Genomic DNA, 27385 nt, shown 5'->3' with positions numbered 1-27385 from the left:
GATATGAAAGGAGAAGCACCTTCAAGCTTTTGCAGGCAGCAGCCGCTGTGCGTTGCTGAAGAGCTCTGATGAAATGTGCAGGCAAGGCATGTAGGCTGTTACTCAAACTCCTTTGCTACTGGAGAACATGCAGCTCTGGAGATACCAACATGGCAGTATTCATTCACCCTATGTGCTCTTCAAAAGAGATGTTAAAATCACACATGGGTCTGTGAACAGCTGAACTCTGATTTGAGCCACAGCTTTCTGGTTCAGTAAGATGCAAGCACTAAAAAAGAGTTCTTCCAGTTGCTGAAGCATCCATGGCATCCCCTTCTTGCCAACACTCTGGTGCGGATTAGGCATGGGGCTCTTCCTGTAGCTTTTCATTCAAGGGGCTCACTAGTAAGGACTCTCTTTCACCGGCTTCTCACTTTTGAAGAAACCACTCCATCTCTAAGACCTGTTCCTCTTTCAGGGAATTCTTGATTTCAAAATTGTTGTGAAGGGTGCAAAGCAGGCAAACACACAAGTAAATGAATGTCTACATAAGCATACACACACGTGTGTACATATGCACACAGTGTTCACAGACTGTCATCAAAGCCTTATTTCTTTGGGAATTTAAAACAGTGAAGAAATGTTTTGCAGTGGGTTTAGTACATAATTTTCATTTACTTTTAAGTGTCTGGAACATTATCAGAAGAAAATATCCAGAGCTTAGCAGCATCTACTAAACACCACACTGCATTAAAAAAGCAGCTTGAACTTTATGAAGAGTGAAAGTCAGCCAGAGCTCCTGTCTCAGTGGAGATGAGTGTTCAGTTTCCCTGTCCCCCAGGAGAGCAGCTGAGCATCTCTCCGTGCAGCTGCAGGAGCCTTCTGACACTTGCTCCCTGTCCACAGACAACACTGCTGAGCACAGAGTGCACCTTCCCACCACAACACCAAGACTGCAGCAGCTGTGAATCAGCTGAAAATTTAGGATGTTGAGGATACTGTCTCTTCCCGTGCAGCCCTCCGAGAGGTCTGAATGCCACTGATAGAGTATGGTAAACAAAGACTCAACAGGCTCTTCTCAGATCTGAGCTCTGCTTATTCCACTTCTGTCTGCAAAACACATGACATTATTTAAATTCCTGCCATTCAACATTATGCAAAAAACCTCTTCTCTTACAAAAGGCGTGAAGGAAACACTTTAGTTTTGTGTTCTAGTGCAGTGGGCCAAGAGTCTGTTTATTTGGAGTTGCAATTTTACCACTAAAACAATAAGGAACTGGCAAAATCGGATTATCAATATCCAAAGTAGTGTATGATCTGAACTGCTGATAAGTGGATGAAAACAGTAGGCTAAGGAATTGAAGTTACATTGCATATCCATTTGACAACTGCTAACGACACTGCTATTAGGAAAAAAGTAAGCTCTGTGTTTTATTTATTTGTTCCTTACTTATTGATTGATTGATTGTCTGTATTTCACCTGTTTATGTAAGTATAACAGGATAGGTGTTATGTTTTAATGGCATGATAGCCTAGGGTAAATATCACTACAGAATAAGCTCATAGAATTTGTAAGGAAGTGATAAAATTAAACATTTAAGTCAAGAAAATGTAGGGAGATCACAGTTCAGGGTGGGGGTGGAGGCTCATGAGTTTATAATCATCAGGTGAAAGGATCCATCTGCTTAATGCCAAGATGCCACCATCCATTCAATGAATCTAGGAATCCAAGGCCACAAAGGATATATATTGAAGAGGAAGTAACTTTATTTGCCACCAGGTATACAGTGCCAGCCCTATTTTGTCATATTGACGCAGGCAGAGATTGCTGATAACCATGCCATACTGTTGGCAACCTGCTACATCTCCAATTTAGATGGAGATGTAAATTGTCAGGTCAAAAGATAAGCCACAGGACAACTTCTACACGCATCGAGTTTTTGAGTAGAAGCAAAAGTGCTTGCCAAAAAGAAAAGTGTAACCAGTGCCTCACACATTTTTTTGTCTGAGCCCTGAAACTGAAAAGGAAACTTTCATTCGGATCATACCGAAAAAAAATTTGTTCACTTTTGGACAATTGCTGGCCAAAAAGCAGCACAGGTTGTGCTGGCACTGTACATCACTACTGAAGCAACGTAATATTTTCTGTCACATCTTAAGCAATGGTGTTCTTTCTTTTGCCTTGAGTGAGGAAATATTCTGGAAAAAAACTAGGATTATGTTCCGCCTCTGTTTTCCCCTGAGAAAGATTTAGAGAGCAGTGTCATAACTCAATGTCCATTCTTCTGATCTGCAGATGACAAAATGGAAAATGCCACTTTACTTCAGAAATAAGCTACTTTTTTTGTCTTCTGTTAGTCATTCCTGCCTGCAGGCACAAGGGTTGTGGAAATGATGCCTTCAAACTCGTGTTTAGAGTACTACTGCTTTTCCCATCTGAAAAGATAATGCTTGTATACTTTGATAACATAGGCAGCTCAATCTTCCAACAAACTAGCTGGCCCCAATGCTGTGGAAGATTTAATTCTTAAATCAAGAAGCCAAATAACTTTTATAATTTAGGTACAAACTAACATCCAGAAATGTCTTTGCAGTCTACTTGTACTTTCATAAAGAGGACAGTCTGACTTTGCCCATCTTTTACCACTTCAATAACCTCTCTGAAACGTGTTCGAGGTCTTCTGCCTACATCAGACTAGTTCAAATCACTAGTAACAGGAGAGTGCCCTTTGTTTGACTCTGAAGTATTGGAAATACAGGAATGATACAGACTTTGATTATCTTTCATATTGCAGAGGAAAGAGAAAAACAGTTACATCAGAAACCTCCCTCAGATATTTTGGTGAAATGCAGAGCTTTGACATAATTTACTGAGATCAAGCAAACATCTTTTTCCTTCTCTGCTCCAGAGGGCTATAACCTCCCACTGTTCTCTTGAGGAATGTCAGGGCACAGCTCCCCTTTTGCTGATGGCATGTCCTTTATGCTGTCGCCTCTTAAACCCTCACTATAAGATGGTGCTGTTGTCTCAAGATGCTTAATGAAAACAATAACAAAATCCTCATAACCAAGGTTGAACATTTGGTTCCCTATTCTTTTGTGAGCTTTCTTTAACATTTCTGACAGAAATCTTAAATGCTGCTTAACCAAAATGATAGCATAACAAATTAAAACACTCAGCTTTACCAATAATTAGAGAGTGCAGAACCAGTGTCCACTTCGGTGTTTTTGTAGTGCTTTTAACCCTGCAGTTGAAAGACAAAGGATTATTTTTTTAGGGTTTTTCTCCTCCTTTAAGACACTCAGGAGACAGCAACTTGCTGCTGTTTACCAACAAACTCCCCTCCTGAAAAATAACTTAGCCATTACATAGGTCTATTGGTCCTGGACTGTACATCTCCAGTCCCCATGCCATTTCCAGGAGAGTAATGCATGTTTTGGCATACAGTTTCTCAGAATTAGGGCTAGTAAGTGTGAGGTGGAAAGTTACTTCCAGAGTTTGGCCACCCAGTAGAGCATTTCCAGGAGATGCCACGTGTTTTGGCAGGACAGAAGAAGGTAGAAGAGGCAAATCAGCCCAGGCCTTTTCTCCGTTAGGTAGTTCCTCATCATTTTCAACAGCTGAGTGGACTGAAATTTAGAAATACATCCAAAACAGATAAGCAATCTACTGTATAAATACTACCCTTGTGTGGAATGACTTCAGATTTATGAACATCAAACCAGAAGAACAAGAGGCTTTATTTCACTGTGACTTTGCTGCATACTTTCTTGATAATGCAAGCAATGGAGCCAAGTGAAGAAAAAGCACAAAGGTAGTGGGGTTTCCAGCTTCACACAGGTTTGAAATGGAAATACAGGTATACATGGGAAAATACTAGCATGCCAACACCAAGGTAGAGGAGTGACCTATGGACATCTGCAGCTCTTGAATTCACAAAGGCATTACTGTGAGGACTTTGACAAATCAGTAACAGTGATACTGTATCCCAGAGTCCTTGAACCTTGCTATGGAAAAAAAGTGGCGGTAGCCAAGCAGGTGGATGCAAGAGTATGATGCTCTTTTAAAGGTGTTGCAACAAAAGCAACTGTTGTTTTTGCCGGAGGTTTTTTATCCTCCACTTTGTTTTTTTCCTATTACTATTTTTATTACTACTTGTCAGACTACTTGTCTGAAATACATTATGAGGCTTAATTTTTTAAGGAATATACAGCATGCTGGGAGTCTGCGATAGAAGACACTCTACACAGGCCAACTATCATAATTATGCTATGATTTTACACCCAGCAGGAAACTTATGATTTACCACCCAGGAACAAAGCTGAAGAAATGATCTAAGGTAGCCAATTAAAGTTTTCATAAAGAAACCCTCATCTATTCTCAAAACCCCAAAATCTCCTTTTATAGCACAATCCTCTTAGCACTTATCTCTCTCTTCCTCATTAATCCAGTTTCACCTAGCTGGCACTGACACATGCAGAGACAGGGAGGGAGATACACACACATATATACACACTTTTTTCCTTCTGTTCTTCTTGACCTTTCTGATTTGGTTCAGCATTTATACTAGCCCACCTGTCTGGCCAATCTCCCCTGCAATGTGCCCTTCAAGATGAAAAACATAGTTTGATAAGGCATGGTGACAAACCTTGCAGAGAGCAAGCATGCGAGCAAAAGGGAGAGAAAGCACTGAGGGAAATCGCTTCTAACCAGGATCTGCTGCTGCACAGCTAATCAGGCAGGTATTCAGTTGTTCACTCCTGCAGACTTGCTTAGCATAGAAATAGGCTGTCTGCCCAGGAAGATGAGGTAATGTCTAGGTTTAATGCCAATCTCTGTAACTGGCAGGACACATCGGGTAAATATTTCTGCTACAGGAGACCACATTAATTTGATTTTGCTACCAATTTTCATTATTGTTATTATTTCTATTGCTATGAATATGCATGAGTTTACCTGCTAACGCAGAGGATGGAGGGGCACAGGGCTTCAGGTGAGGCAGCCTTCATGCTGCAGCACTGTTCTCCCTCCTCACACTCCTCCCCACACTCCTCTGAACACTGCTGAACACTGTCCTTTCATCTTCTTTATGAAGGACCAGGCATTTGTCTGCTCAGTTATCTCCTTTAGCCCGTTTATGTAGTATTAGATCCCCTTTTCCACTCACAGCACATGTTTTTTCACTCCTTATTGTACCACAGAACCCACCTTCCATTCAGTACTGCAATACTGTGGTCATCCACAAGTGCTTCTGATGCCGGCACTGCTCTACCTGCATATTAACACAGCCAGCTCTTCTCTCAAACTGTCAAAATGAACAAAAACCTCCATCAAACAAAACTTCTCATAGAACACTGCCCAGCAAATAGGCAGAAAGATCTTTGCACCCTCTTTGCTCTCTTCCCAAGCAGAAAAGATCTTGAAAGTTTAAAGTGAAAATATGAACAAGAAGTGAGGATCAGTCTGTCCATCCCAGAGCTTCACAACATAGTCAGATATCTCAAGAGATGTTTCAAGTAAGTCAGGAGCATGAAAGCCTGCAAACAGTAGCAAGAGAGAAGTGGAACAGTCCTGCAGAAACAACGTGAATGGATTCTCCATGACATGGTGGCTCCAAAACGAGCAAAGAGTTCTGGGGGAAAGGTTTCATGATAAAAGAGAACATCAACTTATGGTCTGAGCAGAGGGTTGCAAACCAAGAATTGCCCAAAGTGACTCATTCTTGGCCTTAATCATGCTCTCATTTCACTATCAGATAGACCGAAACCAACTATCTGTGCCTTAAAAAAAATAAATTCTCCCAAACTCAATATATCCCAATATACCACATTTTCCATTTCTAGATCATTTGCTTTTGAACTCTACAGTCTACTTGAAAACAATATCCACCATATACGTATATATATGTATATACATATATATACATGTACATACATATATATCCAAAATACACAACAGTGGTTGTTGTAGGCTCATATTTTCTTAGAAACAGAGACAAGGGCAAAAGTTTGGGTTTCGCAACTACAAGGATATTCAAAGTCTTAATGTTGCCTTTATTCAATTGAAAAGCCTCAAATATAAATACAAACAGGTATTTTCCTCCCTTTTCATGAGGTCTCTCCAGAGGAGCATATTCCAACCACCTAAATACTCTCCATATCAATCTTAAATCAGCTTTCTCAGCATGATGGGTATGATCACAGTTTTGAAGCTACCACACTCCAAGACAGTTCCATGCAAACTTGGTCCAGTTTGGAGAGACTGTGACAGCATGGAGCTCAGGCAGAACACCCCTCTCCTCCAAGATGGTCTGTCAGCCCCAGCTGTGGGACACGCTCGCATTGTGACCAGCTCCCTGGTCAGAACCAGTCTGCAAGGCCCCAGTTCAGACCCACCATGCAGATGGTTGCATCCCGCCTTTCAAAATACTCAGCTATGTTTGTATTTACAGTAATTGTTGTGCACAATTATATGAATGTTGGGTAAAATCAAACATGGTTATTTTCTTCGGTTCAGAAGTTAACTGTGTTTAGAACAATCTTCTCAGTATTAAAACTGACCAAAATCTTTGAAAACTGCTAGCAAATGTCTTGCATTAAAACTGCATTTTCCCCTTGTCCCACCTTTCATCTCTTGAATGTCAGCACATATTTTAAATCATATAACATCAAAGAAGGCTAGGACATGTTTGAGTTCATTCTTTTACCTTTGATACCTGTATATAGATGAGTGTTTCAGTTTAAAATCTGTTACCACTTGTGATCAGCATCCACACACTGAAAACAGCCCTCCAGCTCTTCCCTCCATTCCTTTGTGCTTCAGGACAGGCCCTCTTTTCAAACCATGCTGTTCCATTTGGTTCTACCATAACCACTCCTTGCACCAGATTTTATTTAAAAATACATGCTCTACCAGATGAAAAGTAATATACTTGCTTCCTTGGGGTTCAGCCCATCTAGGGCAGATATAACAGAGCCTTACTCACTTTTACTGTATATACATATTTCAAACAAGTTCTTTGTAGCTTCTGCTGAAGAAACTGCTCAGGCATCACACTTATATTACAAATTTGTTTCTGGTTCATCACTACCAGCGATACAAAAACATGAAAGGAACATTTTATGTAGAGAAAGACTAAAATCTGCATGAAGAGGAGAGGCAGGAAGTGTCACCATTTCTTCCAGACAACTTTTTGTGGCAAACAGCAAGGAGAACTGAAATGGAGGAAACTTAGGGAAATTGTCTGACCAAAGTGAGGCGTGTGTTCTTTCCTCTCACGTGTGCCAGATACCAGAGATATTTGCCAAACCTGAGACAGAGAATGAACCAGGGACCTTTGTCAGAACTAGAAAGGAATGTGACTCTGGCAAGAATGTGGTGACTATTCCCAAGCTGACTACAAGCCAGAGCATGAAGAAAGAAGCCCATTTTCAGCATTAGGGATGGGCAGACATAGAAATCCAGCTTGGAGGGAAAAATGTCTCCCCTCACTACGAAGCATAGCTAAAATGAAATCTGCAGGCTTGATGGTACTGGGACTAAGAGTCTTTGCCCAGCAAGCCTCAGCTACTTGAGCTGGCAAGACAAAGGTAAAAGATGTGCCCTGCACTATTGCTTTTCCTGATAGGAATATGTTTTCATATTGCATATTCAACTGAGGCCATGCCCTGGAAAAAAAAAGACCAGCATGGATTTGACAGGTGACACATTAAAATAAATTTTCAATACTTTGTAGCAGAAAAATGTGTCTGTTTAGAGAAAGGCTGGATATGCCGGCTGCAAAAGAGTAATGGTATCCAAGTTTTGGACATTACCAGATTGCACTGTACACCAAAGTGCTAACACACGTCCTCGCCTGCTTCTATTTGCTGCCAAAAACCCAACAAAATAGGTTCTCATCTCTAGGTCCCCCAAGGTAGCATGTTTTATATGGGACAATTTCATTTTAAAATACTGGAATTATTTTCAGCAACTCCAGTTTTAAGACATGATGTCACTGATAGACAGTAATCAAGGACAGCTGCTTTTGAGTGCCAGTACCCTGACAGGTTGATGATACCTCTGTTTTATGATGCCCTTAAGTCCCTCATTCTCTCCTTCTGTATGAAAGCTCCCTCAAGAGGTTCTTAGCAGAGATTTAGCCCCTTTCAGTTCCTACGCTAGAGACAAACTCCCATGACAAGATAAAAAGAAGACACAAGTCTGACAAGATTCCTGTTGCAATACTTGGCCTTCCCAAGGATGCCCAGGCTCAATGAATTTTCATAATTATGTCAACAAGAAGAGCGTGTTTCTATGAGTATTTCTGAATTTATTCTTTAATAAAATGATAGCAGCTTTGCACCACTTAAAAAAAAAACCAAAAAACAAGGAGAAAGCTGGAAAAATGAGTGTCCCAGCCAGAAACCAGCTCTGTGACGAGTTAAAACTCTGCACTGGAACAGGCCAGGTTTGAGACAAAACCCTGCCCCTGGGGTGTCCTGCCAAGCCAAGGAAAGGGAGCAGGGCAGATCAGTGGGCATGCCACATTCTCCATGACATTTTGTGGGTGCAAGCAGCCGGAGCAGGAAAGCCATGGTCAGGTCTCTGTGATCACTGGGGTAGCTGTGACAATCAGATGAGGTGGCAGACACCAGGGTACCTTTAGGATGTAGGAAAAACAAAAGGGTCTCTTCTTTGGCACTACATGGGAACTCACAGCAGAGCTCCACAGCTGGAAAGTGGGGATTACTCAGCAAAGGTTTTGATAACTGGAAAAGGAGGTATGGTGGATACAACAGGGGCACAAGGAGAATTTAGTCTATAAAAAAACCCCAAACAAACCAGAATCAAGAGGATTTTGACAACAGGGTGTACTAAGGGCATCTACCACCAAAGTAACTCAACAAATCTCACACATACCTCTAGGCTGATGTGAACTTTACACTCTTCCCTCCAATCTGCTGAAGAAATTCTCCCAAACCCCCTCAAGTGGTGACAAGTACTCTTATTCCTGCTGGCTGCCAAACCTCCTTCCTCCCCCAGCCTGTTAGAGTAGCAATGCAGGAAGAAGATAGAAGGGGAGGAAATAAAAGAGCTTCTAACATGGCTTTTCTGAATCAAAATACCTGAAGACCAGGTAGATGGATCTTTCCTGAGAAGCTTCTTATTTGCCATATTCTAATTGTGCATCGTAACCATGGGAATACAAAAAATATTCAGCTTCCTTCAACTCAAACAGAAACCAGGCAGCTGAGGATAGTGAATTAAGTAAATAACAAACAAACAAAAAAAAAAAGCTTTTTTTTATTTAGTATTTAAATCTTTTCCAACATATGTTGTCTTGTAAAAAATATGTGAAATTTAAAACATAAAACCATTCTGAAATGAAACATTTTGACAGCTTAAAAATTGAAATACTGGAATATTTCCCTAAAAAATTTTTTTACCAAGTGTGGCAGAAATTTTTTACAGGATTGAATTAGCTCTAAACTGTTTTTCTCAGCAAGCTTACACCTCACCTGCTCTGTGGTTCACACTCCTGTACAGTTTAGCTTCTCAGTCCATCTTCAAGAGCAATTTTGAACCACCAGGTCAGACTACATAAAAGTCCGGAGATCCATGAGAAAACTTGTATTGAGATTGGCCTGTTGCCTTTCAGAGCATTAAGACATCATTCAATTCCCACTGGTGTTAGCACAAAAAGTTCAAAGTTCAAATTTTTTCTTAATTTGTTAACTAACTTTGTGGCAACGTCAAATACCAAATACAAGATATTTCCTAATTACTCCCTTCACATAAAGCCACACATTTTGTTTAATGCCGAGGTTTTGTGAAAGCAATCAAATGGTTTTCTACCCTTCTTAAAAATCCTACTATACCTGATCTATCACCACATATCCTTGATGACAAACTTGTGAGGGGGTTTCTCTGAGATGCCCCTGAATCAGGAGCAAGATTCTGATTTGAGAAGGCTTCTTCACATGTCTCTACCATGTGGATTTTCAGGACTTTCAGAATTACAAATTACTTCTTAAAAAAAAAGCCTTGATTGCTTCCTCGCCTTGTACTCCCAGCCCCCCTCTTGTGTTCCTCTGTTGTACCCTCTGGGTAGCAGACAAGCAAGAAAAAGCATTGCAGACATTTTCACATAGCTAATCTTTATGAACCATCAGTGTTTCTGACAAGCCATTACCTACAAACTATGGCTATTACCAGAGGAAAGACATTTTTCAACTACTTATAAGGATACAGCAACAGCTTAAAAAAACCCTGACAAGAACATTGTATGCATCACTCCGAAACTTTACACAAGCCTGTATCATCCCCCAGCAATCTTAAATCTCTGGGGAATAATTTTTCTTTTTGTTCTGCTTAAAGTCTTCTGGTTTGCACACACAGGCGGTAAAACCAGGTTCTTGCCAGAAGGTGAACAAGTTAATTCATTGGAAGTAGCAAACCTGAAGTTGTTAGGCTGATGAATACAAGACATTTGTTTTTTGAAACCAGTAAAAAACAAACAGTAATTTTTTGTCAACATGGAGCTCTAATTTTCAAAAGGATGCTGACGGCTAGACCTCAAATTAATTATCTTTACGTGAATGAATTAACTTAAAAGGTGTGATAGAAATGAATACTAGATTATTTTAGCCCTTTCTCCAATTCCTCTTGTCTTCCACCGATCTGTGTGCACCCCCTTGCCCACTGCCTGCAGGTAACACATGCAGCAAAGGATGGCCGCAGTGATGAGTTACCACCAGGAAAATAATGGCTTCAGGAGAACCAGCCCTGATTTGGCACCATTTCAGCTCAGAGAAGATCATATGAAGAAAAAATGTGAATGATGATTTCAACCACCCACCCATGCCCACTCGTGACACTGTTTGCTCACACTACCCACGCCGCAGTGCGCGGATCGGTTCCAAATTACCACCTCTGAGACAAAGCGCCAAGTGGAAAGTTCCCCAACTGTTCCAGAGCAGTGTGGTTTAGCATCAAAATACCTCTGCATACAACAGCACCTTCCTCATTGCTGACCACATTTGTTTCCTATACAGTTATAGACTATCACATTTTATACTTCTATTTTCCGTAACAGCTCATGATACCATCCCTTGTCTAGAGTCTTTAGTGGAACTCAGCATTTGACATGGGGATCACAGAGATCTGTTGCATTATGGTCTAACTGAGCCTTGTGAAGTTATTGCCACTGAGCTGAGATGGCTAAAGCAAAGTCAGGCTTTCATCTGGTGGAAATGCACCAAAATTTACTCTTTAAATACAGCACGTTGTAGGCTGCTGTTAAGTCTCAGGTCTTTCACTACTACATTATCTGTTTGTTAAAACCATTTTTTAACACAGCGAGCTCATCAAAGTTTTCATTTAAAATAAAATGGTTTCCACTGACAACAATCTACCGTGTATTCTTGACACTCAAACTGCTGTAGCCCTTAGGACCAGAATGGAAGTCTCTTCAGCCTCTCAGATTTGGAAGGCTACATCTGCAACATCCCCAAATATCAGATCACTGTTGATGGGGGTTTTATTTCACTTTGAGATATCCAGGAAAACACAGACAAGGGTTTTTATTTCCCATTTTCACTGAATATACATTTTTGTGTCAGCCAAAGTGAAAGCTAACACAATTGGAATATACTAAATGCCAATATTTAATCTGGCCTTTCCTTTCCAATTTTTTAAACCACAATGCATCATCTCAGCGTGATTAATAACAACTCTTCTGTTGCTTTCCCCGAACCAACCTGAGGCATTTTTGTTGCTAGGTAATGTTTTGTTGTGAGCTGTCCTCCCAACTGTAGGCAAGATTAAGAGATCTCAGATGGAACCAAAGACAGCATGCCAGTAATCACAGCTGAAAGATGCTTGCACTTGACATCGTGAGATGGGAACAACATGTCTATTGTTTAGAGCCATCAGTCCTTTGCTATAATGCATGACAGACAAAACCACTTACCTTGTCAAGAATTGGGAACCTTGTCAAGAAGTCATTTGTACTGATTGGATAAACAAAAGGGGAATCTGGAGAAGCAGGTTCATAAAAGAAACAGAATGTCCTAGAAATGGCCCATATTCACTGTTACATTCCAGAGAATAAAGGAGCTCTCCATCTACTTTAACGGGTCCCAGGAGGATCCAATACTCATAACGAAAGCTTGCATTGGCCTCAAGCTTCCACAGCAGCTTTTATAAGAATACAATGCATTGCTGCCAAGGGAGTGGGTTTACCCAGAGAAAAGAGAGTTTTGGCCAAGACATTCCTCCATCTGACTAATCCTTGGCTTTCCAAGAGCCTGTTAGAGCCACTGGCAGCTGATTCAAAAAGCCTAACACCTTTTTAGTCCTAACCTATATGAGATAATATTTCAGCAGCTCCAAATCAGACAAACATGCAGTCATGCTGCATGCTTCCTCCAGACTTTAACTATTTCTTTGCCTTTAACTATTCCTTTACTCTAAAACACTTTTTTTTTTTGCAAGGATCAACATTCTTATTAGCATATTTACAAAAATACATAGCCATATCTCCGAGTTTCCCAGCAAGACCCTTGGCAGAAATAAAGGAAGCCAGACTGATAGAAGAGTTATACTCCAAAATTACCGTGCCATATTCTTTGCCAAAGGGTAATTTGTCAATGCAGTTGACAAACTGAAAAAGGGGAGCATTTTTTGTGCCAGCCCCAGAAAACAGCAGAAGCGAAAAACAATGCTCAATCCCTCTGAAAATATCACCATATAGCCTATAAGAAAAGGAAGGGAAATATAAGGGAAGAAATCACTGCACTGAGGAGCCAAACTCCCTAATCTTATATTCTTTAAGACTGTCCAAGTGAAGAGAAACACAGTTTGCTTCTTCCCAGTTAACAAGCTATTTGTGCATTCTGGTGGCACCAAGGCTCCCATCAGAGATCCTTTTGTACTAGGCAATGTAAAAACACTTACTAAAAGGACAGACAGCCCCAATGGCTTTATTATCTAGAATAAATAAATTACCATGACTTACAAACTAGTTTTCTAGTGGGGTGGGTAATTAAAACCTGAAACAGATTGCCAGGTGATACTCACCATCACACAGTCTTGAAGATTGTATTTCTCTCTAAAAAATATGCTTTCAACTAACTTACAGGAAAAACGAAATGCCTATCTCTTAACAGGGAAGGTCAAGCTGAATAATTACAGTGATCAGTTCTGCCCCTTGAATCCATGAATCCCCCAGATTCAATCTCTTACTGCATTACAGCAAAGGCAGATAATTAATAGTACCACACTCAGCTGCTACTTACCCACTATTCTTCATAAGGCAACAATGACAAACACAGTTCAGACCTTTGGCCACCAGGCAGGAGATTCCCTCTGGGTGTGCATCCCAGTTTTATATTCTTCTGCAAACTGGAGCAGTCCTCCAAAGTGCAATGCCACAGCAGGAGTTACTGGGTAGGATGGAACAATATTCCACAGTAACACAGATAATTTTACTTCTTTGGTGCTTAGTCTCATGGGTGTTATGGCTATACCTGGTTATGTTGGCAGCACCTCCCCCAGATATGGAACACTACAGGAATTTTCCTGCAGTGGTCTAATGACACTTTCATTTCTTTTTTTAGCAAAGTCTGTGAATCACTGGGTTCAAGCCTGTATCTCAACTTATCCAGATGGGCATATGAAAGTTTTGATGTGATCTCTGTTCTGACTTCTTTTCTGAGTGTAACACCTCTGGTGTCAATATTATGAACACTATATACATGAAATTTCACAGCCTTCTACATCCTCAAACTAGTCAATCTAGTGTAGTCCTTCTGGCTCTAAACTATGTGAGGTCAATAAAAGGGTTTCTCCATGGGCGAAGACCACCAAACCCATTCTTTTCTACCATACATATCTCTTACTTTCAGTTTAATTAATACTAAACCACTTAATCTTCATTATATATCTCACTGCGTCTATGCAACTGCCTTGGCTACTTGGAAGCACTAAGCTACTTGTCCCCAGTGGCTTCTTAATGAACTGCATTCTCCTACTGCACGTCTGAGGACTTCTCTCCCTTTATTCTCTCCCTTTATTATTTACAGACCCGCATGCACAGGTGGTCATAAACAATGTGCTACATCTAAACATTATTCAAATGATGACACCATATTAACCAAACTCATAAATGCAGAGCAGCCTTAAAATAAAATGGATTTCTTCAAAACAGTGTTCTCATGAATTAATACAAATCTCTGTGAGACATTTCACTCCCTGAGGCCCCCAAAACATTCCTGGACCATAGAAGAGGAAAAGCTGCAATATGACCTTCAAGATTATGCTGGGTTTTGTTATTGCAGCTTTAAGAAAGCTGGCAGACTTGCTTGCCACATCCCACACCCTTCCCACATCCCTGCCAGTTGTCTTGAAGAGTGAAGTCAAATTAACCTTAAAAACCTGAAGTAGTTGGCCAGCAGCTGTGGAAATACTAAAAACAAGGAATGGTTGAGCCAGCCAAATCACTTCATTTCCTCAGGCAACAGCAAAGAGAAAATGGAATAGGTAAAAAACCTTTTGGACCCGGGGGACTTCGGGTATATGTATTTGTGCTCCAGGGTGAAGTACTCCCTTCCTGAATCAGAGAAGGGAAACAGATAAGAGAAGTTGGGGTTTCAGGTTCAAAGAACATCAAAACCCCAAGGAAACCCACCACACTCAAAATTCAGCAGTTTTTCCTTCTTTGCTTCAAAGTCATTGAGTATGGCTTTTATTATGTTCCTACTCTAGTTTGATTTCCAGACACGATACAAAGCACAGAGGAAACAAACTCACTCCCATCAAAGAAAAACAAAACCAAAACCTGACAATTCACATAACCACCACCTTTTAAAACAGCTCTGCTTATAAAACATTAAGAGAAGAATCATTTGTGTCCAAATGCCATTTGAACTGGCATCGCCACCCAGAAACACTGCCCAGTATAATCAATAAGACAGATTCTAACCTTCAGGGATATTTTAATCATCACAACCATCCACGGTTATCAGCTCAAATTATGTGTCCACCCCTAAAACATTCTTTGAGGAGAGTTCAGCATTCTGGCACTAGTTTTAGGGCATGTATTTTATGACATAACAAGTAAACACAAGTCTAAGAGGACCACAACATTTCCAAAATGGCATAAGCATGCCACTCTCCTATAAAATATAATAAAAATCTACATCAGATCAGTGCAGGGGCTAAAGTTTTATGCAGAGCAGACATCTGCTGGCAATCACCATCAGCACAGATCCTGGTTGAACACTGCAGCAGGAACATCTTAGGTGCTATTTGTCCAACAGAGTTTATGCTGGTTTCAAGCCTGAGTAAGCTCCATCAGGGCAAATAGGCAGCTTTCCCTCAAAACCAAAAAACCAACCCAAACCAGTCCACCCTACACTGCTGCTCAGGACATCTACACCTGAGTTATTCAACCTCCCTCGCTGGTCCAGAGAGAAGGAGCAAGACCAGACAGCTCTAGAGAGGGAATGTTCAGGACAGCCCAGGCACTCTCTACAGGAGAGTGCAATTATCCAGATCTGACTCATCTCATGTCTGCACCTCAGCCGCTTGCACTGCACTTTACTGTAACTGCCATCTTAAAAAAACCCACCAAACCAAACCAAACCAACCCCCTTTCAGCTGCAGATAGGCATCATCTGCTTAATATAATCATATCACTCCTTTCCAAACTCGAGAGATGAAAAGCTTCTCTTTCCAAAAGCTGTGAGACAGCAAATTAAACACTGTGATAAAAGAAGTTTCCGATCAGCAGGTGCCTCCTGTGCTGGCAGCAGGCAAAGATACTCCTGTCTGTCAGCAAACACAGCGGCCCCCAGACAATGAGGGCTCCCACCTTGGGGCCTCTGCCAGAAACACTATCACTGCCAGCATCAAGTAGCTGACAGCACACAGCGTTATGTGTGCACAGATTGCCCGAAGGTCACCGAACATTTACCTCATAGTTAAAAGCCAAAATGAGATTATCCCCATGGATGCCACCTAATAAACACACACCCCAAGCTGTAAGGGATGCCAACGTGTCTGGAGTGATAACCACCCACAGTGCTTGCACAGGCTGGCAGGAGGGAAGCACAAAAGAAGGAGCCTGCCATGCCTGCACAGCCCCCCCTTTGGGAGGAACTTTAGACACCCCCACTGCACACTTTATGGCCCATGCATTGTGCTTTGCTTTTTAAAGTCTTGCCCTGTACACGGGTCAAGGGGCATTGCCTGAACTGCCTCAGTGTACCCAAAGCAGCGCTGCTTCTTCTCAGCAGGAACTTTGTTAGGGGTGTATTTCAGCCAAGGTCTACAGATTGGCACAAGAGTTATTACACAGAAAACCTATGGAGCAGACACCTAAAATGTGGGCAGTCCTCAGAAAAACAACTTTGCTGTCAGAATGAGCACTGCAGAAAAGCTCACTTTGCACAGGCTCCAAAGGTATTATTTTTAAAAATAAAGAGAAAGGAAAAAATAGTTGATCAAACTAAGAGGTAGAGCATACAGAAACTATGGAGAAAGGGCTGAAATGAGATTGTTTGGTATTTTTTTTATTTTGCACTTGCAAATATAATTTCTACAATGATGCATGTATGTAAATAAATAAAAAGTGGATGCCATGCCAGGAAGAGATATTACTTCACAGAAATTCAGTAAGTTACTGTCATAGGCAAAACTATCCAGCACGGATCAGGTGCTCAGAAAGTCCAGATCACAAAACTTCCCAATTTCTGAATAAAGCACCATTTTGTCTGGAAACCTCTTCTGCCATCCCAATGTGTTGACAACTGAAATTCACAGGTAGCTCCACTGCCTACAAGGAGCAGAGTTTGCAGCTTGCCCTCTGCCAGCTCCTCTCACTGCCCCTTCCCATCCCCTCAGGGATGGCCCACACTGGCACCCCCCATCTGCTGCATCCCCATTGGTAGGTGGGACACCAGCAGCACACATCACACACATCTAACAACTTCTACAGCCAGTCTGGGGAAGCACTGCCAGAAATATAAATAATCCTGCTCTGGGAGCTCAGGATCAGGTCAGTTAAACAAGTCAAACTGCCCCTGGGAAACACTTTCTCTCTGAATTATTGAGAGGTACGTTCTGAGTTGTCTAAATAATTTTAGGTGCAGCCTCTCAGGTTCTCAGCAACAATCAAAGGCAGACAGTACTGGTCAAAAAAAAAAAAAAAAAAAAAAAAAAGCTAAAACTTTTTAGGATCATGCCCATACTATTAGCAAATGCCTTTTTAAAACAATTGGCAGTTTGAGTTTGTTGCCTCACAACATCAGGAAAACAAACGTCACACCTCACACCACCTAATAATGAGCTGACTTCACCTAGTCAGTGGACAGACATTTGTGTGGTCCCAGGAATATCCCACTGTTCACCCTACACCAGCAAAAAGCACCATATGGCCTACTATATTGGTGTCATATCTAATTTCTGAAATTATGTAGGGCACTCTTTCAGAGAAGTAGGTCGCTGTGATATTTTGGATGCAAAGGTCTTCCACTCTTGGAGACCTGAATCAAACTTTCATGTAAGCACAGTGCTTGTTGCTATGACATAATTGCAGGCTTGTTTATGTTATGAATACTGTGTAATGAAGTCTGCATGCAGTCTCCTCTATTCTTGGATTGAAAGTACTTTGACTTATGAATTATGGCAAACATTTTCAGTCTGGGTATCTGCTGTCACAGGAACTATTTAGAAGGCAGTGGGGCAGAAAGGCGTGCACAAGGGGAAGGTGCTCAAGGACGTGATCAAAGGAACAAGAGTACTACTCAAAAAGCAAACCCACCAAAATAAAGAAGTGCATGAGGTAGTATGTTCCTTACATTCCTCTCTGCTTAAGCCAGGGCTATTCCTAGTAGCCCCCTGCCCCTCTCCAAACTAAACTGCCTAAGAGTCACTGATCTGACTCAGTGCATATATCAGTCTCTGAATACACATTAATTTAATTTGAGACAATACACCAAGTCATCACTATTACTTCCCTTCCCTACAGCTGGCACGGCCCTCTAGTCCTCCCAAAGGAGCGGGGTATTACCAGAAAAGGAAACATTGGCATAACCTTTCACAGTTAATTTGCTCTTAGACCTCGGTGCAGGAAAGAAATATTTGGGCACGTATCATAAACATAATTTCCCCACCTGAGGTGGCAAAGGGAGCAGCTCTGCTCTACGCAAACGCTTTAGAGTACTGATCTGAAGCTTAGAGACATTAAGATAGGTTAACATTTTCTTTTCCAATTTGCATGCTCCCATTCCCAGAATATATATGTGGAAAAGTGTAATTGTCCTTCTCCAGCTGATTCCCTCACAAGGGCAGCAAATACCTCAAGAGGGTAACTTCACCTGCAGAGTCATGAGGGAGTCTTAGCACTGTCAGTATCTTCCTCTGGCCAAGCCAGTATTTTTACTCTTCACAGAGATGTCTGCAACTTTATTTTAAATTAAGTTTCAAAAATTGTGAACTATTTCAAGTGAGTAATGGAGAGAAGAAAAAAAAAAGGAAAAAAAAGAGAGAAAAAAAGAGACAGACCAAGATAAAGGCTATTTAAATATCATTCTATAGCTTTAAGAAATAATTCTTCAGGAACATGGAAAGAACATCACTTTGGAGTGGAGTATTCAACATCACGGCATTTATTGCTCTGCCTGAGAGCATAAAAAATAATTTAGCCAGACTTCTGCTCTCAGAGTGGAGCCAAAAAAATTGATTTCATAAAACTGAGCCATGGTAAAAATTTCTTTTCACAAGGAAAAAGTACTAATTTTCTTTTCCTCCAGAGCTTCAGAAAGGAATTTTTTTCTCATATTTTCCCTGAGTTTTTAATAAAAGGTAGTGGAACTAAATATCTAGTCTGTCTAGGAAAAAAAGCCAGGTGTCAGAAAGGCCACAAAACTATATAAAATAATTTTCAAAAAGGAAGTTACAAAGAGATTAACTACATGACGTGCTCTAGTAGGGAAAAATAATGGAGGGATTAAAGCTACATTGAACAAGGAAAGAAAAAAAAGTCAGAATATCTAAGGGCAATCCATCACTCAGATGTACTTCAGGGTTTGGAAACCAGATTCAAACACTGCTAAAGGACTCTTTCCCAGGTGCAGACAACACCACTGAACAGCCAAACTCCAGTCACTACTTTCTCTCTCACATTACACACAACCACACATGTCCCAGCACTGCCTGCGTCTCCGTAAGCCAACCTTCCCAAAGACGCTTTTTCAGGAGAAACCTGTCTGTGCTTCTGGGCATTTAAAGGAGGGAGCCAAAATGCTGGGAAGGCTTTGAAGGACCATTGACCCTCAAGTTACTGGGCTGGTGTCCCCACTGCAAGGTGGCTATAATACAGGCCTCGGTGAACAGAAGGAGCCGAGCTCTTGGCTCTCAACCCTGCCTCCAAGAAATTAGTCCGCCTGAGGACAAAGCACCAACAAACTACATCAAGAAAGTTTTATGCATAGATAAGAGCAAAGCTAAGGGCAACACCCCAGAAACCAAGTTAAGCCAGAACATGGAGTGCTGAAGAGCTTGTATCCAAATCAAAAGGAAAAACCATTTCCTCCCGCTATTCACATTTTTATAGCAGAAATGAACACACAGAGCACCTTTAACAATAGCTCCAAAATCAAGAGAGAATTGTTATGAGAGGGTGAGTAAACCAGAAAGCACTCACTGGCAGAGATTTGCATTCAGCCGGAGGAAAATCAAAACAAAATGTAGGTACAGGGTAAGTTGAGCACTCGAGAGGTGCCAGAGGTCCCCATAAGGTATGGAGGTACACTGACTGAAGTATTTAAGAGGAGCTTAACATTACCACGAGCTTAACATTACACTATCACACTTTTTCAAAGTCAAACTAGAAAGCTACCTTACAGAAGAATTTATCTTCATGAACAAGACTCTGTGCCACCTCTAGTGATTTGCATATTGTCTGCATTGTTTGCCAAATGCCATCAACAACCTCTCAAGGCCATTTAAAATTGGTAACTTGCTATATCTGTTTAAAATTAGCTGTGCAGGTGTATATGGGTTCTTTGGAAAAGTGGTTCAGCTTAACGGGGAAGAGTAAAGCCTTCAGTAAAGTCGTAATAACTGAAAGATAGACATGCATTTGAAAAAAACACCAAAGCTAGAGAATGACCTCAAGCTACAAGTCAGAGCAAGCTAAGTAAATAAAGCACCAAAGTGCATTTTGCTGTCAGCCTCTGTGGGCCAAATCATGAGAGGTACTGTAGCGAGTGTTTATTTGCCAGGGACAGCAGTTACACAAGGCCCCCTTCCTCTCCTGCTGCCTTACGTAAGCTTCCCTGTCTAGACACAAGCTTGACTTTGACAGAACATGCTGGTCCTACATTTTTCCCGGGACTTTCCTCACCATCTGGAAGCTACAGGGGAACAACAATGCACTCAACAGGTACTCTGCCTCTCCTCAGCTGTTATATAAAAAGTCTGGGCTTTTAAAGCACTCAGTGGAGGATGAAGAGAGTAAAAATCTAACTGCTTGGATTTAATCTCTTACTTCAGTGATATTTCTAAGAGGTTGAGCTGTTATGCCAACATAGACAAGAATCAATATTGCTCAGTTACTTCTGCAAATAAAAAACAAAGTCTGGATCAGCCTAGAAACACAGAGCAAGGGAAAAAAGGAAAAGAGGGGTAATAAAGGACAAGGAAACTACACATAAGCAGTTTATATATAAACTGTTTTATATAAAACACCTTCTATACCCCACACACTTTTTCAGTGCTTCCTGGCAATAACAAATGGCATTTTGTTCTCTGGAAAATAACATAGCCTAAATCAATGACATGTTGAACTCTAATACAAGAATGCACTGAATGTAACATACAGGTTTGGTTGAGGTCACAATAATACCTCTGCTATACAAGCTAAAATACCATCTTTTACTGCAGTTCTGAGAGAATCTGGCATCTTAATAACTCTTAAGGCAAAAGAGGGGCAGAAGAGCATCTATTAGACATCAGGCATTGGTAGGAGTTCATGTCCCAAGTTCTGTTTTCCTTTGACACAGATAGACAAAAACAAAAAAGAAAAACGGCACAGCCAATGTTCATAGCCACTGAAAATTTGTCTTCTGATAGAAAACAAACAAGAACAAAGGATAACAAAGTTGATCTCTTAGTTGAAAACACTTGGGCATCCCTTCAACTTTTGTCTGGGCATTGTTTGACCAATACTTGCCCATCTTGGTCCAGTGGTCTGACATGAGCTAGCCTGTGCTCAAACAGGTGCAGCAGAACTACCAATAGAAGACACAACTTTACATACCTTAACATATTTCTAGATGCTAGCCAAAAACTCAAATCCAAATAGGATTCTGGAAATTATCCTCTGGAGCCTGTGCAAAGCAAGGCAAATATCACTTGAGACAGGTGATAAAATAAAATTTAAAAATAAATAAATAAATAAATTTTAAAAAGCTGTGGTTGTAAGTGTCTTGTTAGTGGAGTTCAGCAGCAATGAGGAATTGATCAAGTTGGCTGTCACCAGTGGGAACCGCTATAAAGGTTTTTGGCAAAGGGACTAGGATGGGATGATGAAGTATTTGCTCAACAAAGGAAAGAAAAATAGTAATGTTTAATAAAATATATATTAGAAGATATTCACAAACATGATTCATGGCAACCCTATAAACTCAAGAATTTTCTGCCGTGACACAGGAGGGCTGAAGGAGCTGATGAAAGGTGGAACAAAATGCATTTTATTCTTATGCATATATAATAAACACCCTTGGCTTTTGTAAGAAGCCGGTTAAAAATTGTTTGGCATCTCCGAAGATTCCTCCTCTTTGATCTCTCTGCCAACATAATCCATACTAAATGAAGAAGCAGAACTTACACTATATATCTGTCAGTAAGATTCAGGAGAGGCGTTGGGAGAGGCATGAGGAAGGCACATCATGACATTTTCACCTATGTAATTTTTGCAAATTAAGGCAGAGCTTGTTATGCAAGGAAGAGGAGGACAAAAAGCCATTACCTCTGTGAAAGAGCTGTTAAGTAATGAATGAATAATGCAGAACAACACGATTAAACAAAATACCATTGTTCACTACATATGTGGAAGAAGGGGGTATATAAACACATGAACACATTTATGCAACTGTCTTTGTTACAAAGAAGAAAAAAAGGGTGCAAGTGCTTTGACTGCCAACACGAAACTTCCATCATCCACCTCAAACTGACAGTGCTCATATTAGATGTGATTCTGGGTTCTTATAAGCCATCCATTACAGATGGAGTGATAGTCTCAGCACAGCAGTCTCAGGAGAATAAGGAAATCAAGGAAAGAAGAGTACAAGGGACCCTATAACATGGAATGTAAACCAGCCAGCTGTGGACACACTGGCCCATTTATTCTCACTGGCAACTTCACAGCTCTGCAGTGGACAGGGACAGTCAGTACCTGCTACCATAAGGAAATGTAGAGAAACTTATTTAAGGAAAAACAAAACTGAAGTTAAATAAATGATGGACAGACCTTAATTATTCTGCATATAGCCAAAGAAAACGTCTGGCCATATAGCTGTTAAAAAAAAAGTGATGAACTAGTGAGATCTGAATGTTCATAAGAATTAGGAGAAGGAAGTGAAAAGCCAAATATATCCTGTATCAGCATCAGCTTGAACAGTGTTAAAATTGTTGCAAGAGGATAGCTTTGAACAGCCTGCGTGAGATCTCACCTCTCCATGTATTGTACAAGTGTCCACACTACAAAGCCATCAGCCCAGCTGGCACTCTGACTGTTACAGCAAAGAAGTCAATAGTTCTACCTGACCCAAAGACCAAAGACATAAAAGGTATTTGCTGCTGAAACACTAATGCTGGGCGAGCTCATAGTAGCAGTGTCCATATGTTCTACCCATTGAAGTACTGCCAGTAACAAATACTCAAGAATATGAGTCAGATGCCATAAAATTTCACATTTGGCATAAAACCAGACATTTCTTTTAACAAATAATGGACTTCAACATTTTACTTCCTTCTAATTTCTGAGCACTTACAGCTTCTAAGCATTTCTTAGGAATGTTAGGAATGTGCTCTTCAAATGCAAGAGCTGAAATCTTCCTGAAATCCCAGAATGCTAGCAGACAGGCTTTCCAAAAGAAAAGGAACATAGACCATGAGACGAGATCAAAATCAGAAAGTTAGCAACACTTTTGCATAAGCAACATCAAGATCATCATCCATAAAAAGTCAAAAAGACAGGAATGCATATCCTTCTTGCCTAGAGTCCAGAGCCAATAACCCATTTTAAGTAAGGCTACTTCAGCTCTTGTACAAGAAGTGATTTACTTGCACTTCTTGAACAGTATGTGATTTTGACACTAAAATTTCACATTGCCATTGCAGGTTTAGAAGGAGGATTGCAGTTCTGCATGCAATCACACAAGTGAGCTATACTTACCGGCTCTCACTGAGGGAAAAGGTGGTTTTGTTTTCAAGGGGACTGTAGCTCAAACAGACTTTTAGTTTTGGAAACACATTTCTTACGAAAGCACTAAATGATCAGAAAGCAGCATACCACAGTCAGGTGAGCATCACAGTTCTGGGATCAGCAGATCTCTCTCTGCCAGCCCTAGTGCACAACCCCAACTTTCCCTGGTGGACCAAAAGCAGTTCATTCTTCACTCTCAACACTTCTCAGTCTGACAAACTCAAAACATGTAAAACTCAATTAACTAGCCTGTTATTGCAGAGAGCTGATGTCTCTCCTGAAGTGAAGATGTGCTACGACTCGGCTACCTTAGATCTCTGTGACTCAGCGTTGGGAAATCTGCAGCTTCACAGGGTAGTGTCCCTTTAAATAACTGCTTTTCTCGGTTTCATTAAGTTGTGTATTTACTTTAAGGAACATTTCTTCACTTCATAGTCAACAGAATACTGTGAATTATTCCTCAGTGATTTCTCATCATACAGTCAGAAGTGCTTCCACGAAGAGGCAGTGGGTGGGCAGCAAGTCATAACCCAGCTGATTATCACCCTCCCGTGGGAGCTGCTCTCCTGAAAGCTCCCCGCCCAGCAGAGCGGACACTGAGGACCTCCCAAGCAGTGACCCAGGGGCTCTCTGTTGCTCAACTGTTGATGCCACCAACTTAATTCACAAAGAGATTCACTGAGACAGAACAATTTAGTTCTCCTTATCCTTTTATGAGCAGTGTTAGCACTGTGTAGTGAACAAAAGCCAAACTATGATTATGTCTGATCAGTTATTAGCAAGTCCACTTCTTCCCTCCTCTCCTCGCCCAACACAAGCTATTTCCTCTATTATTCATTACCCCCATTCTCTGTGATCAGGCCCAGACACAGAAGAGACAGAAGGAGAGAATAAACAAACTTGGAGAAAAGCAATGGTAAGAATGGTCACTTGTGGACTATATAAAAGCCTGAGAGGCTGGCAGGGTCCAGCTGCTCTGTGCTTGCTGTCTCTTAAAGATCACCTTAAGGGCACTTCCCATTCAGCACCCTGAGCTCCCCCGCAGTGCTGCCCACCTCAGCACCCACCAGCTGCAGGAGCATGAACATCCTGAGCCTTCTCTGGCGGCTGGCTACCCCTGGCAGCTTGGGATCTGCAGTGATGGCTACGGGTGTGACCACAGCACATCCTTGCAAGCTGCAACCCCATAGATCTGAGCTTTAACATGACTGCAGCCACAGAAATAGGTCTGCGTCTGAGCTGGATTCACATCTTCAAGCAGCTGGGCTGAAGCTCAGCTTCTCCAATCCCCTCTTCTTCCAGAGCCTCAGCCCACGCAGGTATCTCTGTGCCCGTCGCAATTAGAACTCCAAATTGCCAGGCAGGCATCGCAGTGACAAATCTCTCTCCGTGCCTTTATACTCCCCTCAGCCTTTGCCAGATCCAGCAGAGCCTGTGAGATGCAAATGCTTTCACACCTACGTGTTTTGTTTAATCAACCACAGATGCTCAGATTGATTGAGCAGTGATTTGCATAGATTAGCGTGATGTCAGTATTTATAATACAGCAGGCAGTATCATGCCAAAATCCACCCCTGAGGAGGTATCTACTCACAAACTAAACTAATAATTGGATGGAGTTTATATCAGAAAAAGAGACCAAAATTAAAAACTGGGGATCTTCAAGGCAGATTGATCCGATTTCCTCAATCTTCTTCCCTCTTGTGGGTTTCTCTCTTGTCTGTCTGGTGACACTGGAGATTTTCCTCCACACCTTCCCTAGAACAATTACAACAGCTGTCAAGGTTGTCACTGTGACCAGATCTACCTTAAGTAAAGCAGATATACAGTGCAAAGTAGGTGTTTCGACACTTTGTAATTAGTACCTTCCTGGAAGCTAGTTGTGGGTAAAGATCATAATTTTTCCTATTAAAATCTTCATGTTTTAACAAGAGTGAAAAATAAAATAGAAATTATTTCCAAAATTCAGTTTAAAATCAGCAAGAGCTGTCCAGAAGAGGTCTCAAATCTGTAAGAGTTTTTTGCAAATAAAAACTCAGTTTTTAAACAAGATTTAATTTCAAAAAAATAGAAATTGTTAGCACTTCTAAGTAGCACTAATAATTTTTCTCCTTGCCTAAAATACAGACAGCTACAAGATTCACTTCTTTATTTCAGTAATTTGCATGGTAACTAACTACCTTTATTTAAAAAAAAAAAAAAATACCCAGAATATATAACTCAAGAGGATGAACAGGAGAATTAGATTAAGTGCTGCATGCTTTTCTGGCATTCAAGTTACACATTTTGTTGAAATATAGTGATAACAGCGAGTACAGATTACTCTAGACAGGCAATAATCCCCATTTTGTCATATAAGAAATTAATATCTATTTAACAGCCAGCCCTAGTAAACATCTATCAAAACAGCAGGGTAGAGAACTCCACAACGAACTTTGCAATGTGAAGCAGTTACCATGACCAAAGGAGGCAAGTATAATCAGCTGTCAGGAGATGCAAGTTCTACAAACAACAACACAAACCCCAGGTACTTCAAAGAATAAATCAGGTGTCTTTTTGCAGAGCTTCAGAGCAACTGGCAACATTACTACCACTGTACTGACATGAAGACTAAATGGTTTTGTTCCCCCCAGAGTTTCAAAATAAGATTTGGCACTGACTTACCTATTTTACTGCCAGTTGCCAATGACCAATCTATTTTTTTTTTCATTCCCACCTCTCCCCCCGCCCCCACAAAGGACAGTCCAGGAGCACATTCCAAGCATCATACTACCAAAATCCAGAACCACACAGTGTAGCTCAGGCATTACTGTCATGGCACATTACCTACAATTTCTTTTCATCCTTGGTTTACCTTCTCAGAGGATGACAAATGGTTTCCAGAACACTGAAAACTAGCTTGGGGTTGAAAAACCCATGTAACTTGTTTTGAAACCCAAATGTAACCTGTCTTCTGGTAACGCTGAACAGGATTCTTGATTTTGCATCTGAAGGTTCTTGTAGCACTAAGAGTAATATAGAGACATTTTGTTTTCTAAACTGTTCTTTCTTTTATGTATTTTAACTGGTAAACATAGTGAATCAAGAGTTAATTCAGAGGGTATTTTAATCTACACCTATTTGGGTTTTACGGGAAGAAGCTGCCCAGTTCAGTGCCCTAGCACTCACCTAACCTAACCATTTCTGGCAGTAACAGATATTACTGACTGATTTTATTGCCCTTTTGCAGAGGCTTCGTGCCAAGATGTTTGTTTTTCCCTTGCTTTTACACAAAAATTGTAATATTTCTAAGAGTAGCAAATTTTTAAAATGTGATTTTAGCTGGCAATTCAAATGTACCTTTTGCTCCTATTAATTTTCAGGGAGCATCTGCATGCATTGATGAATCTCCTCATACTTCCACTAGAGAAAGCAAAGTTACTAATCAACTAAAAGTGAAGGATATATGAACAAAAAAAATTAAAATTTAAAAAAAAATCCCCAAATACACACACCTGTCCCCAAACATCAGGATAACATTTAGATGGTGCACAAATTCTTGAGGAAAACAGCCAGGGTAGGAAAGGACTCTGAGTACAATGATGCCAGCACAAAAAGCATGCATTCACTCACTGTTTCTAAAGTACATGAATATGCACTTTCCTGTCTATAAATTGACCAGTTTACCATTTGGAAAAAAGTGCAAAGTGATAATTAATGTACAAGGTTTAAGAGGAAGGAAAAGAAAAACAAACTCTTTCAAGAATGCAGCAAGAGAATTTTCTGCCTGCGGCTACATTAGCCAAAATAAGAACGTCCACTGCACAAGATCTCATTTCATGCATGAATGCAGCTCTGGGTCACAGCTCTACGCTCTCTCCCTCTGAAGCTTCCCCTTTCATGCCTCTACTCCAGCCTAAAATACTGCTATTTATAAATTGCTTGGAAAA

The 27385-nt window shown here is 40.8% G+C and overlaps 1 protein-coding gene across 2 annotated transcripts in view; it reads right to left on the bottom strand.

Moving 5' to 3' along the window:
* Window positions 1–27385, bottom strand: part of LDLRAD4 (low density lipoprotein receptor class A domain containing 4) — a 279350-nt gene that overhangs the window by 95780 nt on the left and 156185 nt on the right. The window lies entirely within an intron of this gene.

Source organism: Corvus kubaryi, unplaced genomic scaffold (assembly GCF_017639235.1).
Source record: "Corvus kubaryi isolate FWS band 111438036 unplaced genomic scaffold, C.kubaryi_AGA036_p1.0 132, whole genome shotgun sequence".
Classification (NCBI taxonomy): Eukaryota; Metazoa; Chordata; class Aves; order Passeriformes; family Corvidae; genus Corvus; species Corvus kubaryi.
The sequence above is the reverse complement of the archived record's forward strand: the minus strand, read 5'-3'. Positions and strand labels throughout refer to the sequence as shown.